Source organism: Primulina tabacum, chromosome 4 (genome assembly GCF_025594145.1).
Source record: "Primulina tabacum isolate GXHZ01 chromosome 4, ASM2559414v2, whole genome shotgun sequence".
Classification (NCBI taxonomy): Eukaryota; Viridiplantae; Streptophyta; class Magnoliopsida; order Lamiales; family Gesneriaceae; genus Primulina; species Primulina tabacum.
Window position 1 is genome coordinate 16,333,734 of NC_134553.1, and position 16,986 is coordinate 16,350,719.

Here is a 16,986-nt window from a genome sequence, read left to right on the forward strand (position 1 = left end):
CGCGGTTGATGGACAGAGAGTTGGAGATTAATTACGGAAGTGACACCGCACCCGCGGTGCTAGACAGACCGCACCCGCGGTTCTGCTAGAGTGAGGTCAGCGCACACGCGGTGCAAGACAGAGCGCACCCGCGGTCGCTGTTTCTGAAATTTTGGATGATGATCAATATGCCTAGCGCACCCGCGGTGTGAGAAATACCGCACCCGCGGTGAAACATGCAGGTATATATATACCTGCATGCAAATTCATGAGAAGGAAGGGAGGAAAGAGCCGAGGAAGTGCAAAAAAAGAATTGAAATATTCTTACGCCTTCTGTGAGAAATCCGTCCGTCTGTTTTTTGAATTCGACTTCAGTACTGTGTTCCTATCGACGCAGGCTACAACTGGACGTAAGTTTCGTTATGTTTAGACATGATTTGAATTTATAATATTGTCAGAATTGAATATAAATCAGATATAATGTTTCTGATACAGTAGACATGGTATAACTGAAGTCAGATCAAAGAATAGACTATTTATGAAATTGTTATGAATTTCAGAGTTGATTTAGTTGAGATTTTATATCAGAGTTGTGTTATTATTCAGATTATGAGTTATACTGATACTTGTTATGAATTCTGGTATTATATCTGTGATGTTGAGATAGACGGGGTTATCGTGACTGTATTGTTATGCCGTCGAAACATCAGTAGATTGATATTGATCAGATTCAGTAATGATTTCGATTGTATCATGATATCATTGATATGAATTAGATTGTACCTTGTTCAGATATGGATCAGATTATATACCGATTTGAGTATTAATCAGAACAGGTTTTGAATCGAATTATATACTGATATTGTATTTATACGATTGTCATTGCCAGACTGGTTATGGACAGATTGGAATACAAGACTTCGTCTTCGTCAGACCGGGAAGACAAAGGTATAATTCATGTTTTGTTTTGGGGAAGACACAACTTAAATGAGATTCAATTTGAGTTGCCCAACAAAATCACATACTAGGGTTGTTGTTTACCTTTTGATATAATTGATATGTTTATAGAATTATAATCAAATCTCTTGATATGACGATGCCTTGTTTATAGATTTATATTCAAGCATTTTACCTAGGAGAGTCATTGGCAGACTTGCCAAACTAGATGTTCGGTGGTATCGACACTTCAGATCAGATTCACTCCGATTGTAGACATTCGATACAGACATGACAGAAGTCTAGGAATAAGACGTACAGTTATCCCGATTGGGAAGGTAGGTGACAGACAGTGACGTCTTATTCACACCGGGATCCCTATAGTTAGAGTCGAGTCGAGTCAAGATATGAATTGAATTGAGTTGCATGCTTATTTTATTTTGATTCCAGAGATTATGGAATCCATTGTTACTGCATGCTTATTTTGATTCGGTTTCCTAGACTATGAAACCTATTGTTTGTGAATTTTATGCATGATAATATGCTTTATGATTTATATTTTGTATATGCATGTATACATGTTTTATACTGGGATTTATTCTCACCGGAGTATCCGGCTGTTGTCTTGTTTTGTATGTGTGTATGACAACAGGTGGGACAAGATCGGGGTCAAGAAGATGATGAGAGAAGATGAGTTAGAGTGGTGATTCCAGACTTATTGTCGACTTGGTTTAATACTTGAAATTTAGTAGTTGAACCTTAGACTAGTTTGAATAATTGTTGTACATTATTGTACTTTTATACTGAGATGTATAATAGATTGATTCCATTACCTTCCGTATTTTAAAGAAAAATTTTTAGACCCTGTTTTTCTTAATTGATAATTAAATCCCAAAGATGATTAAGAAGATGATTAGCGTCCGGGTCCCTACAACAGGTGGTATCAGAGCGATAGATCCTTTAGACTGAGATAGAAGAGAATGAGCGGGGTAGAGTGAGTTTTCTTTCCTTGCATGTGATTGCTAGCATGAGATTTATTTTAATGTTGACTTACATTGTGTGTGCTAGCATGACATTATGCTTTACTGCTTTGAAATACATGTTTACCTGATTATCTGATTTGAGTTGGTATTATGTATTATTGAGTATGAATCAGATCTGATTCATGATCAGCAGTAAGATGATCAGAGAAAGATTGGAACAGATTTGTAGTATTTGAGTACTAATGCTTTGATAAGCAGATATACCTCCACGGAGAATTCCAGAAAGGGGTAGTACTCCGACTGAACAGATAGATGTATCAGAAACTCAGATGGAAATACAGTTGGAAGAATTTCAGTTATTTCAGCCGCCGATTCTGAGTGGTGTCGAGACGTCTGAAGATTGTGAGAACTGGTTTGATGACATAGAAATACTGTTTGATTTACTTGATTATTCAGATGAGCAGAGAATTAAACTGATATTCCACCAGTTACGAGAGACTGCCAGAAGTTGGTGGATCGCAAGTAAAAGAATGCTAGAACAGAGAGGTACAGTGATTTCGTGGGAAATATTCAGAACTGAATTTTATCGAAGATTTTTCTCAGTTTCGTACCGGGAGGATAGGAAAGCAGAGTTTGAGAATTTGAGACAAGGTCAACTGAATATTGAAGGATATGTTGCTAAATTCTCTACTCTACTGCGTTTTGTTCCTCATGTAATTGGGAATGATGAAGCTGTAGCGGATCAGTTCATCAGAGGATTGAACTCGGAGATAGTTGCATTGATGAATATGCAACGACCTTACCATTTTGTTGATGCCTTGAGTAAAGCGAAGAGAGCGGAGGCGAGTCTGATTAGACAACTAAAAAGGGTGTGTGCGATGCAACCCCAGGTACAACAATCCCCTCTCCGATTTGATCGCGGCAGTACGAGGGGAAAGCAAGATTTGCGGAAAGCTCGAAAGAGGCTATTCAAGAAGTTGGGGAACGGACTGGATGGTTCGTCTAGCTCCAGTAGTTCCAGTCCGAGTCATACTGGAGTATATTGCAGAACTTGCGGAGGGAGACATCCCACAGAGCAATGCCAGGGAGTGACTGGTAGTTGCCATATTTGTAGACAGCCGGGACACCTTGCTAGAGTTTGTCCTCAGAAAAGTTCCCGAAGATTTTAGGGAATAGAAGACCGAGGAACAGACACCGGACACACCTGATGATAGAGTGGCAGGTACTGTTCTTTTATGATTATATTGCGTAGGTATTGATATATACTAATGCATTCCCTACGATTATCTTTGACTGAGTTGCATTGAGATACGCTGTATCTGTTGAGGCTGATTGTACTGTAGTATTGATTCCCTTACTTGTTGGAAAAGAAAGATTGATATCAGAAATTTCTGTGAAATATTGTATACTACAGTAAGATGAGAATGAGGTCGAGTTAGATTATGATGTGCTTGTATTTCTGAGTTGACCGCATTATTGATATTAATATGCTGAACAAGTACAGAACTATTATAGATTCTTGTCAGGAGAGTATAAGATTCAGACCAGATATGGCTGATGAGTAGAGATTTCACGGTAAGGATTCTAGATTCAGAATTCCTTCTATATTTGTGTTGTCTAGGGACTCGATTGTTACAGAAAGGAGCAGATGGCATCCTTATGTATTCAGTAGACATACTGAAATCGAGTCTAGCATTGGCAGATTTGCCAGTGATGTACGAGTTGGGTGATGTTGGCCCAGATAAGATTTCAGATTTGTTTTATATCAGACAGATAGATTTCAGAATTGAATTGAGCCCAGGTACTGTTTGTTTTATTAGAATTCAGTACGGAATGATATTGAATGTGCAGAATGTCACTGAATGAAGTGAAAGAATTGAAAGATCAGTAGAAGAGTACCGACCAGGAGTTACATCTGATTTAATGTTTCTCTTTTGCATATTTCAGTATGTTCAGAGATATTCTGATGATTTTATGCTTGTTGTATCTATGATATTTTGATATGATTGCAGCATCTGATTGATTGAATCGAATATCTGAAGATTGTATTGAATACTCTGAGAACTATAATTATTGTGTACAGAAATTTTCAGATATGAATCCTGTTTGAAACAGATTGTATTCCGAGTATTTGATATCTGAAGTTAGTATACTGATTGAATTTGACACAGTTGAGATTATGATCAGTGGCTGATAATGATACCGATATCAGAAAGATCAGAAAGATCAGAAATTTCAGAAATGTCAGAATTGTCAGAAATTTATTTTTGGTCTGAATTGATAGATTATCGTATACAATTGTTGTGTTGTATCTGCTTGAGTATTGTTATTGTTCTAAAACAGTATTTGAGACAGCTTATATTGTTTGGGGGCATATTATATTTGCAGATGATATATAGCAGTTGATCTGAGCGACATGAAGATATGATTGATTAGTCAGAATTTGAAAGTATTGCCAGAAATTGCAGTTTTATGAGTTTACTGAACTCACTAGATCCGTATAGATTATTGATATTATGAATCTGATTTGATAGTACTGTTATTCTGAGTCAGTGTTTGATATAGATTATTCAAACCGAATCAGAACTGAATTCAAGAATTTCGGCAGTTCAGGGATATAATCAGAATGTTCAGAACTTAATTTCGATAATCAGAACAGAACATCGATCAGAGTAGCAGATATGTGATTTTGTTACGGTATGAGAATGATTATCTTGTGATGCCAAAGGTTTCAGAATTGTACAACAGAATTTGATATCGATAGTCAGAACCGAATACCAGGTAGGTATTTTTTTTTAATTTATATTATTAACTGATTTGGTTGTACCAAATAGTTCGAATTGGAAATGACAGATAGGGTCAGAAGCTCACAGAAATAGATTCAGTAGTCATTCCGGTAACAGAAATTATATGATAATTCGAACAGATAGTTTTGATATAGACAGATTAAATCAGTTATGGCAGAATTTATGCTGAAATGTTGGCAGAATTGTACTGAAATGTCTGAACCGCCAAAAAAATGAAGATAGAAAGATAGAGATCAGAAGATTTATTACAGAATTTGTATATTCTTGACTAGACATGGGGAGGATATTTCGATGAATTTCGTAATAAGACCACTACAATACTTTTCAGATTGTGATATGATATGATTGTGATTGACATATTGTTCAATCTATATCTATTAGTTTGTACAAGATGAGGTACAAACATGACATCTTGTACAAACATGACCAGATGACAAGAATCGATGTTAAAGAAATGGTCAGACTGATCAGAATGGAGAACTAGACTAGATCAGATTGTGATTTTGATTGAGTTTGTAATTGTGGTAGAATATACCATGAACTCATTCATATATTATCCACCGACTGACAGATATCCAGAGTGTACTATCCGGATATTGAGAGATATCCAGGGAGTGGCAGTGCTGGATGCTAGCACCAGTTGATATGACATAGTGTCGTTGTGTGAATTAGTGTACGATCATAGTTATCAGATAACCAGATGGATAATGAAATAGTTACAGACGATACATTGTACAGGAAGTACTGCAGATTTCTTTGATATAAGACTAATATCTCGGAGATACCTGAGATAAGATTTGATACAGTCAGAGATATGACAAAGAAAATGTAGCTAATTCAGAAGAGAATAAAGATAGCTCAGACCAGACAGACTTAATACGTCAACGTCGGATGATGACGATTGGTATTTGGGGCCGAAGATTTAATATATCCTTGACTGGGATAAACAGAATTGATATCAGATAATAATATTGATTTGGTATGAGCCGTTGATTGGCATATACGGATGTTGTATAGCCAGTATTGTGAGATTGATTCGGTCAGAGTTATTTCGAAGGGTATTATGATATTATGCTCTTGAATTATTATTCCAATTTAGAATCACAGATCTGTACAAGAAAGATATTTCAGAATGAAGACTATTCTATTATTGGAAATACAGTAAGTGACAGGGCCTCAAAGAGACTATAAGAAAGACAGAACTTGGCATGAGATTAAGATTTCAGAATGTAGTTATTGAGATGAGTTTTGATTTAAACTCTGTATACAATTCTTCTGATATATCTGAATTAATTACTTGTGATTTCGAGGACGAAATCATTTCTTAGAGAGGGAGAAATGTAAGGCTCGAGATTTCTTAATTTTCATTGATGTGATATTCGGAAGATATGAGTATGCATGACATGTAATGAGAAGCACTAAATAAGATTATGAAGTGTCGCATAAAGTCTAGACCGCACCCGCGCTACGAACAAGACCGCATCCGCGGTTGATGGACAGAGAGTTGGAGATTAATTACGGAAGTGACACCGCACCAGCGGTGCTAGACAGACCGCACCCGCGGTTCTGCTACAGTGAGATCAGCGCACCCGCGGTGCAAGACAGAGCGCACCCGCGGTCGCTGTTTCTGAAATTTACGGAACCGAAGTTAGATCGAAATTCGGGTGGCTCGATCTTTCACAATTCAAAATCTAAGTTATAATGAGAGTTGAGGAGTTCTGAACCTTGCTCTCGTTCCTTGCAGCTGAAGAATGAAGGAATGAAGTACAAATCATATATATATCTTGCATGTTTAGGGGCAAGTGTCATATTTTTCAAGTAACACGTATGACCGCGGGTGTGGTAGTTCATGAACCGCGGCTGCGCTCAAGCTTCGGCAGTTCATCCAAATTTGCATAAACGTCGACCGCGGGTGCGGTCAGTTCTGCACCTCGGGTGCGGTGTCATTTCTGTAAATAATTTTCAACTCTCTGTCCATCAACCGCGGGTGCACTCTTTCTTGGACCGCGGGTGCGGTCTGCCCTTCATTCAAAATTCTAATTTTTCATGTCTCTCCTTCCCCCATCTCATTTATTGCTTCTCATTACATGTCATGCATTCTCATATCTTTGAATATCGCATCAATGAAGACTAATAAATCTCAGGCCTTACATTTCTCCCCCTCTAAGAAATGATTTCGTCCTCGAAATCGCAGGGCATCAATCATATCATAAATGAAAAACAATATAATCAAAAGCTGAATAAATACTAAAATCATGTAAACAACTCGGGATATTTCTGTCTCATATCTGCTTCTGTCTCCCAAGTCGCTTCTTCAGTGCCATGACGACTCCACTGGACTTTCACTAGCGGAATATTCTTCGTTCTGAGCTGTTTTTCTTTCCGATCAAGAATCTGTATCGGTTGCTCAGTATAACTCAAAGTCTGATCAAGCTCAGCTTCGTCAGGCTGAATGACATGAGAAGCATCAGGCATATATCTACGCAGCATTGATACATGAGATACGTCATGTATTCCAGATAGAGAAGGAGGAAGAGCAAATCGATATGCTCGATCGCCAATCTTTTCAAGTATCTCATAAGGACCGATGTATCTAGGAGACAACTTCCCGCGTTTGCCAAATCTGACAACGCCTCTGGAAGGAGAAATCTTCAAAAACACTCTGTCTCTTTGTTCAAATACTAGCAGTCTACGTCTGATATTGGCATGCATACTTGGCTTGCCTATCCTGTGCTTTCTTCATCCTCTTCTGAATTATCTTTACTTTCTCAGTCATTTCACGAATCATATCAGGCCCAAGTTCCGGTACCTCAGATATATCATCCCAATATAGAGGAGATCTGCACTTCTTGCCATATAATGCTTCAAACGGTGCCATCTCTATGATCGTTTGATAGCTGTTGTTGTACGAGAATTCACACAACGGTAGTGAATCTTGCCAACTAGTGCCGAAATCTAGCACTACAGCTCTCAACATGTCCTCTAAAGTCTGGATAGTCCGCTCTAACTGTCCATCTGTCTGGGGATGATAGGCAGTACTCAGGTGCAATGTCGTACCTAAGGACTACTGCAAACTGTGCCAAAAGTGTGAAGTGAATCGTGGATCACGATCTGATACAATAGACTTCGGCACACCATGCAATCTGACTACTTCTCTGATATAGATCTCGGTCATCTGATCGTGTCTGTATGTCATTTTGTACGGAATAAAACAAGCCGATTTGGTCAATCTGTCAATAATGACCCAAATCGCGTCACAGCTCCGGGATGATCGAGGTAACTTTGTCACGAAATCCATGGAAATGTGATCTCATTTCCATTCTGAAATAGATAGGCTCTGAAGTAAACCTCCGAGCTTCTTTCTTTCAGCCTTCACCTGTTGGCAATTCAAGCACTTAGACACGAATTCTGCAATATCTGACTTCATCTGTTTCCACCAGAATTGTGTCTTTAAATCGTTGTACATTTTTCTGCCACCAGGATAAATACTAAACCGACTACAGTGCACTTCTGACATAATCTGTTGTTTCAAGTCTGAAACATCTGGCACTACAATACGGTTATTCACATACAGAACAAAATCATGTACCTGATACTCAGACTGATGTCCCGAGCTGACCATCTGAATCGACTTCTGCACATTCTGATCAGTTCTTTGTGCCTCTTTAATCCTCATAATCAAATCTGGCTCAACTTGAATCGTAGCAAGTTTCAGCGGTCTACTATCTGTGTCAAATGCTAAACCAGACAAACAGCAATCTTCAACTAAATTTGAAACACCTATCGTCGATAAGGATAGGGCACATACCTTTCGACTCAAGGCATTTGCTGCTGCATTTGACTTCCTTGGATAGTATTTGATCTCGCAATCAAAATCTTTCAACAAATCGAGCCATCTACGTTGCCTCATATTCAATTCTGATTGAGAAAACAGATACTTCAGGCTCTTGTGATCAGAGTAGATCTCAAATTTCTCGCCATAAAGATAGTGATGCCAGATCTTCAATGCAAAAAAAATAGCCGCCAATTCAAGATCATGAATTGGATATCGGGTCTCGTGTGGCTTCAGCTGTCTAGAGGCATATGCGATCACATGTCCTCGCTGCATAAGAACACATCCTAACCCTCTGTGAGATGCATCACAATACACAACGAAAGCACCAGTACCTGAAGGAATCATCAAGACAGGTGCACTGGTCAGCCTCTTCTTCAACTCTATGAAGCTAGACTCACAATTCTCAGACCACACAAACGGTGCATTCTTCTGTGTCAACTGGGTAATCGGCTTCGCAATGCTGGAGAAATCTTTAATGAATCGTCGATAGTACCCTGCCAGACCCATGAAACTGCGTATCTCTGGCACAGAAGTCGGTCTCGGCCAACTGATCACAGCTTCAACTTTAATCGGATCTACAGAAATACCGTCTCCAGATATGATATGACCCAAGAAGACAACCTGTCTCAGCCAAAACTCACACTTCGACAGTTTAGCAAATAGTCTTTCATTTCTCAACGTTTGCAACACAATTCTCAAATGATCGGCATGCTCAGTCATACTCTTGGAATACACCAAAATATCATCGATAAAAACAATCACAAACTCATCTAAATACCTCTGAAAGACACGATTCATGTAAAGGCCTAAAAATCCGTACTTGGAAATTTGCGGAAAAATTAAAATTTTTCTTTTTTAAATAATTAAAATTGCCTCCTTCATAAATGAACTTATAAATAAAGTTTGATGTTCAATGTGGCAACGGAAGAATTAACATTTTTGAAATAACAGTAAAATTTTTTCCAACAATAATTAAAACGTTTGACCCATCAATTAAAAATAAATGCTGAACTGAGGTCCTCGGGTCCTACTACTGCCGACTCGAGCCTGCTCACTGGTCCCCGCCCTCGGCCCCGGCATCATCAGAACCTACAACAATCAAGTCTAGTGAGTCTAAAGACTCAACATGCATATATCGTAAATAACGAGTATAAAAATGTTGTGTCATGAGGCATATCGTAAAAGGGACGTGTCATGATTAATTATAATACGTGCATAACCGAACTGAAAATATCATGGTAAAAATGTTTGCTCCTTGGAGCCCTGTACTGAAATAGCCTGTAATAATTTTCCTGATGAGATTATGGTATACGCAAGTGGCCCCTGCACTGAAACTGACCGGTAACTGGCGACCGGATAATAAAATGCTCCCATGATCGGTAACTGGCGACCGGATAAAATAGTAAACGTCTGATCAGACTGTAGCCACAGTATACTGGGTGAAACAAACTCAACTGACCGGTAACTAGCGACCGAATTTAGCAATAATCCCATGATAGTGAAATGGCCACAAGCAATATCGTATAATCTCAAAAATGAACATTTTATATATTTATGCACGTAATATAATTAAATGGCACAATTAAATATCCTTTAATAATTTACTGCTTGGATTGGATCGCTCCCAGGCTTGCTGCAACCTAAATATGTCATGAAAAATATGCAATAGATTTATGGAACCAAACTATGCAATAACATTCTAAAATGTGACAATTATGCCTACCGACTTCGTATTTAATCATGACTCCGAACCAACCCGAACCAACACTGAACCGTCATGTAGTCATGATTAAAATACGCCTAAAATGATAAAATAATGCTCCTAAAATTGTGAGGGCTGAAATCTAGGTGAATGGAGGCCAAAACATGAAACGCTCTTTCGAGAGTCAATTTGGCACATCGCACCGTAAATTCTCGTACGACCTCAAAAATGATCCGAATGACGAACGGTCAAAGACATGACTTTCCCAACTCAATGAGGCACTGTCAGGTCCAAGGCCATAGGCTAAAAGCCCACCAAGAATTCAAACGAACCTCCGAACCGACACAGCAAGTTGCTGTCCAAAAATACAGCAACCCTGCTTTGGTTTGCTTGCGTCGTTTGCGAGGCTAATGGCCATTGGGGCTTGAACCATCGACCAAAACCTCAAGAACCAACATCCCAAGGAATGATTTGAACCATGGCTAGGGGCCCTAGGCCAGCCACAATCCTCGCCATTCCAGCAACCAACCGAAAAGATTCACCCGAGAGCACCTTTTTGCGTGTGAGGGGTGTTGTGCTTCGCTTGTTGTCTCGTCTCGTTCCAGTGACCATTTGATTAACCATGGCACGATCTAGACATCTTGGGGCATGGTTTCAACCGTGGCTAAGGGCTTTAGGCCAACCAAGATCCACACCATTCCACCATACTTGAACCAACACATGCTGTCAAAATCAAAGGGGCCGACAAGGGGAGGGGCTGTTCTTGCGTTTTATGTAAAAACCGATTAGCCATGGACCAAGCCACCAAAAGGGCAACTTAGTCACGTCTTAGACATGCTAGGGAAGTGATCTAATCATGGCTATAGGCCCCTAGGGCAGCCAAGATCCGATCTATTCCCTTATGACCGCAACATCAGATTTTCGAACACAAATGGACACAAATGGAGTTGCTGTCATTTTCGAATTTCCAGCAAGCATGGGGGCTGAAACAATGGACTAAAGTGATCCTAATCCATCCTAAAACATGTCTAGATGTTGCCTTGGGAGCCTGGAACCGAACCAATACCTAAAACCACAACATCAAAGCAAACCGTGAAGCTTGAAAGAAAGGGGCCGAAATTCTGCATGTTGTTCTTTTCTGAAAATGCTGATGTATTTCGGTTTTTACATGAAAGGGGGATCATGAAACATAAAAATATGATAGTATGACTTGATTGAAGAGTCAAGGAAGAATATATGGATGCATGGTTTCGTTTGAAAGAAAAACGAAAAGAAGAGACGATCCGGCGCGGAGGAGGTGGAGCGCTTTGCTACTTAGCTTGATTCTGAATTTTTCTCTCTTGTTTTCCCTTAGCACCTCACGATTTGCCTCTAAAATGACTCTGAATTTCGAGCTTAGGGAGAGGGGAAGATAGTTAGGGGAGTGAGGGAAGTGGGTGCAAAATATAAGGGGCAACTCAAGAACAAGTCTCCCTCATTTTGAATTTTGAATTGTTGTTTGATATCAAATGAGTTGATGGATGGCTCTAGAAGGTGGGGGCCGAAATCTTAAGCTTTCTAGACTAGGATAATGCTCAATGATTAATTAATTAAGGTGGACTAATCATAAAAGAAAGATTAGCATGTTAACACCAAAAAGAATGGGTCAAAAGGGTGATGAGTTGGCATGGTAATGCTTAATCTATTAAGGGGCCGAAAATACAATAAAATGAAGGAGAGAAATTGTTTAGTTACTAAATATTAATACCTTAAGAGCCTTATCTATCCCTTAATTAATTTATTGAATTAATCCCTTATAATTAAGTAACTCAAATGAGCTTATTTTCCTACTCACCTCAAGTAATTAAATTAAATCCTGAAACTTCCTTTTTAACTTAAATGAACTTACTTGCTAGCTAAAATAAATTCCGGAAATGTTTTCTAAATCTTAAATTCTATCTCAAAACTACAAATCCTGTCCGGCCTCACTGAAATTGTAAGGCTCGAGATTTATTAGTCTTCATTGATGTGATATTCGGAAGATATGAGTATGCATGACATGTAATGAGAAGCACTAAATGAGATTATGAAGTGGTGTATGAAATATAGAACGCACCCGCGGTAAGGAAAGGACCGCACCCGCGGTTGAGCTCATGAATTGTGGAAGACTTACAGTAGCATGAGCGCACCCGCGCTATGAACAAGACCGCACCCGCGGTGCTAGACAGACCGCACCCGCGGTTCTGCTACAGTGAGGTCAGCGCACCCGCGGTGTAAGACAGAGCGCACCCGCGGTCGCTGTTTCTGAAATTTTGGATGATGATCAATATGCCTAGCGCACCCGCGGTGTGAGAAATACTGCACCCGCGGTGAAACGTGCAGTAAGCACATTTAGCCATGTGCCTTACATGCACTGTGATCTATATATATATATATATATATATTCCTACATGCAAATTCATGAGAAGGAAGGAAGGAAAGAGCCGAGAGAAATGCAAGAAAGAATTGAAATATTCTTACGCCTTTTGTGAGAAATCCGTCCGTCTGTTTTTGAATCCGACTTCAGTACTGTGTTCCTATCGACGCAAGCTACAACTGGACGTAAGTTTCGTTACGTTTAGACATGATTTGAATTTATGATATTGTCAGAATTGAATATGAATCAGATATGATGTTTCTGCTACAGTAGACATTGTATAATTGAAGTCAGATTTAAGAATAGACTGTTTATACAATTGTTATGATTTTCGAAAGATATTGATTGGGATTTGATATCAGAGTCGTGTTGTTACTGATCTTAAGTGTACAGATATTGAGATTATGAATTGTACTGATACTGATTATGAATTCTGATATTATATCTGTGATGTTGAGATTGATGGGGATATCGAGACTGTATTGTTATGTCGTCGAAACATCAGTTAATTTAGAGTGATCAGATTCCGTAATGATTTCGATGATATCGTTGATATGAATTAGATTGTACCTTGTTCAGATATGGATCAGCTTATATACTGATTTGAGTATTGATCAGAACAGGTTTTGAATCGAATTATATACTGATATTGTATTTATACGATTGTCATTGCCAGACTGGTTATGGAAAGATTGGAATACAAGACTTCGTCTTCGTCAGACCGGGAAGACAAAGGTATAATTCATGTTTTGCTTTGGAAAGACACAACTCAAATGAGATTCAATTTGAGTTTCCCCAACAAAATCACATACTAGAATGTTTGTTTATCTTTTAATATGATTTGCCTGGTTTATAGATTTATATTCCAGCATTGAGATAGGAATCATTGGCAGACTTGCCAAACTAGATGTTCGGTAGTATCGACGCTTCGGATCAGATTCAATCCGATTGTAGACATTCGATGCAGACATGACTGAAGTCTAGGAATAAGACGTACAGTTACCCCGATTGGGAGGGTAGGTGACAGACAGTGACGTCTTATTCACACTGGGATCCCTAGAGTTAGAGTCGAGTCGAGTTAAGATATGAATTGAATTGAGTTGCATGCATATTTTATTTTGATTCCAGAGATTATGGAACCCATTGTTACTGCATGCTTATTTTGATGGGGTTTCCTAGACTATGAAACCTATTGTTATGAATTTTATGCATGATAATATGCTTTATGATTTATATTGTGTATATGCATGTATACATGTTTTATACTGGGATTTATTCTCACCGGAGTATCCGGCTGTTGTCTTGTTTTGTATGTGTGCATGACAACAGGTAAGACAGGATCGGGGTCAAGAAGATGATGAGAGAAGATGAGTTAGAGTGGTGATTCCGGACTTATTGTCGACTTGGTTTAATACTTGAAATTTAGTAGTTGAACCTTAGACTAGTTTGAATAATTGTTGTACATTATTGTACTTTTATACTGAGATGTATAATAGATCGATTCCATTACCTTCCGCATTTTAAAGAAAAATTTTTAGACCCTGTTTATCTTAATTGATAATTAAATCCCAAAGATGATTAAGAAGATGATTAGCGTCCGGGTCCCCACAATAGGTGGTATCAGAGCGATAGATCCTTTAGACTGAGATAGAAGAGAATGAGCGGGGTAGATTGAGTTTTCTTTCCTTGCATGTGATTGCTAGCATGAGATTTATTTTAATGTTGACTTACATTGTGGGTGCTAGCATGACATTATGCTTTACTGCTTTGAAATACATGTTTACCTGATTATCTGATTTGAATTGGTAATCTGTATTATTGAGTATGAATCAGATCTGATTCATGATCAGCAGTAAGATGATCAGAGAAAGATTGGAACAGATTTGTAGTATTTGAGTACCAATGGTTTGATAAGCAGATATACCTCCACGGAGCAATTCCAGAAAGGGGTAGTACTTCGACTGAAAAGATAGATGTATCAGAAACTTGGATGGAAATACAGTTGAAAGAATTTCAGTTATTTCAGCCGCCGATTCTGAGTGGTATCGAGACGTCTGAAGATTGTGAGAACTGGTTTGATGACATAGAAATACTGTTTGATTTACTTGATTATTCAGATGAGCAGAGAATTAAACTGATAATCCACCAGTTACGAGAGACTGCCAGAAGTTGGTGGATTACAAGTAAAAGAATGCTAGAACAGAGAGGTACAGTTATTTCGTGGGAAATATTCAGAAATGAATTTTATCGAAGATTTTTCTCAGTTTCGTACCGAGAGGACAAGAAAGCAGAGTTTGAGAATTTGAGACAAGGTCAACTGAATATTGAAGAATATGTTGCTAAATTCTCTACTCTACTGCGTTTTGCTCCTCATGTAATTGGGAATGATGAAGCTGTAGCGGAGCAGTTCATCAGAGGATTGAACTCGGAGATAGTTGCATTGATGAATATGCAGCGACCTTATCATTTTGCTGATGCCTTGAGTAAAGCGAAGAGAGCGGAGGCGAGTCTGATTAGGCAACTAAAAAGGGTGGGTGCGAGTCTGATTAGGCAACCCCAGACACAGCAATCCTCTCTCCGATTTGATCGCGGCAGCACGAGTGGAAAGCAAGATTTGCTGAAAGCTCGAAAGAAGCCATTCAAGAAGTTAGGGAGCGGACTGAGTGGTTCGTCTAGCTCCAGTGGTTCCAGCCCGAGTCATACTGGAGTATATTGCAGAACTTGCGGAGGGAGACATCCCACAGAGCAATGCCAGGGAGTGACTGGTAGTTGCCATATTTGTAGACAACCGGGACACTTTGCTAGAGTTTGTCCTCAGAGAAGTTCCCGAAGATTTTAGGGAGCAGAAGACCGAGGAACAGACATTGGACACACTTGATGATATAGTGACAGGTACTTTTCTTTTATGATTATATTGCATAGGTATTGATATATACTAATGCATTCCCTACGATTATCTGTGGCTGAGTTGCATTGAGATACGCTGTATCTGTTGAGTCTGATTGTACTGTAGTATTGATTCCATTACTTGTTGGGAAAGAAAGATTGATATCAGAGATTTCTGTGAAATATGGTATACTACAGTAAGAAGAGAATGAGATCGAGTTAAATTATGAGGTACTTGTGTTTTCTGAATTGATTGCATTATTGATATTAATATGCTGAACAAGTACAAAACTATTATAGATTCTTGTCAGGAGAATATAAGATTCAGACCAGATAGGGCTGATGAGTAAAGATTCCTCGGTAAGGATTCTAGATCTAGAATTCCTTGGATATCTGTATTGTCTATGACTCGATTATTACAGAAAGGAGCAGATGGCATCCTTAAGTATTCAATAGACATACTGAAATCGAGCCTAGCATTGGCAGATTGCCAGTGATGTACGAGTTGGCTGATAATTGCCAGATAAGATTTCAGATTTGCTTTATATCAGAAAGATAGATTTCAGAATTGAATTGATACCAGGTATTGGTTGTGTTTTAGAATTCAGTACAGAATGATATTGAATGTGCAGAATGTCACTGAATGAAGTGAAAGAATTAAAAGATCAGTAGAAGAGTACCGACCAGGAGTTACATTTGATTTAGTGTTGCTCGGTGGCATATTTCAGTATGTTCAGAGATATTCTGATGATTTTATGCTCGTTGTATCTATGATATTTTGATATGAATGCAGCATCTAATTGATTGAATCGAATATCTGAAGAGTGTATTGAATACTCTGAGAACTGTGATTATTGTATACAGAAATTATTCAGATATGAATCCTGTTTGAAACAGATTGTATTCAAAGTATGTGATATCTGAAGTTAGTATACCGATTGATTTTGACATAGTTGAGATTGTGATCAGTGACTGAGAACGATACCGATGTCAAAACGATCAGAAAATTCAGAATGTCAGAAATTTATTTTGGTCTGAATTGACAGATTTTCGTATACGATTGTTGTTTTGTGTCTGCCTGAGTATTGTTATTGTTCTAACACAATATTTGAGACAACTTATATTGTTTGAGGACGTATTATATTTGCAGATGATATATGGCAGTTGATCAGAACGACGTGAAGACATAATTGATTAGTCAGAATTGACAATATTGCCAGAAATTGCCGTTTTATGAGTTTACTAAACTCACTAGATCAGTATAGATTATTGATATTATGAATCTGATTTGATAGTACTTTTATTCTGAGTCAGTGTATGGTATAGATTATTCAAACCGAGTCAGAGCTGAACTCAAGAATTTCGGCAGTTCAGAAATATAATCAGAATGTTCATAGCTTAATTTCGATAATCAGAACCGAACATCGATCAGAGTGACAGATATGTGATTTTATTGTATGGGA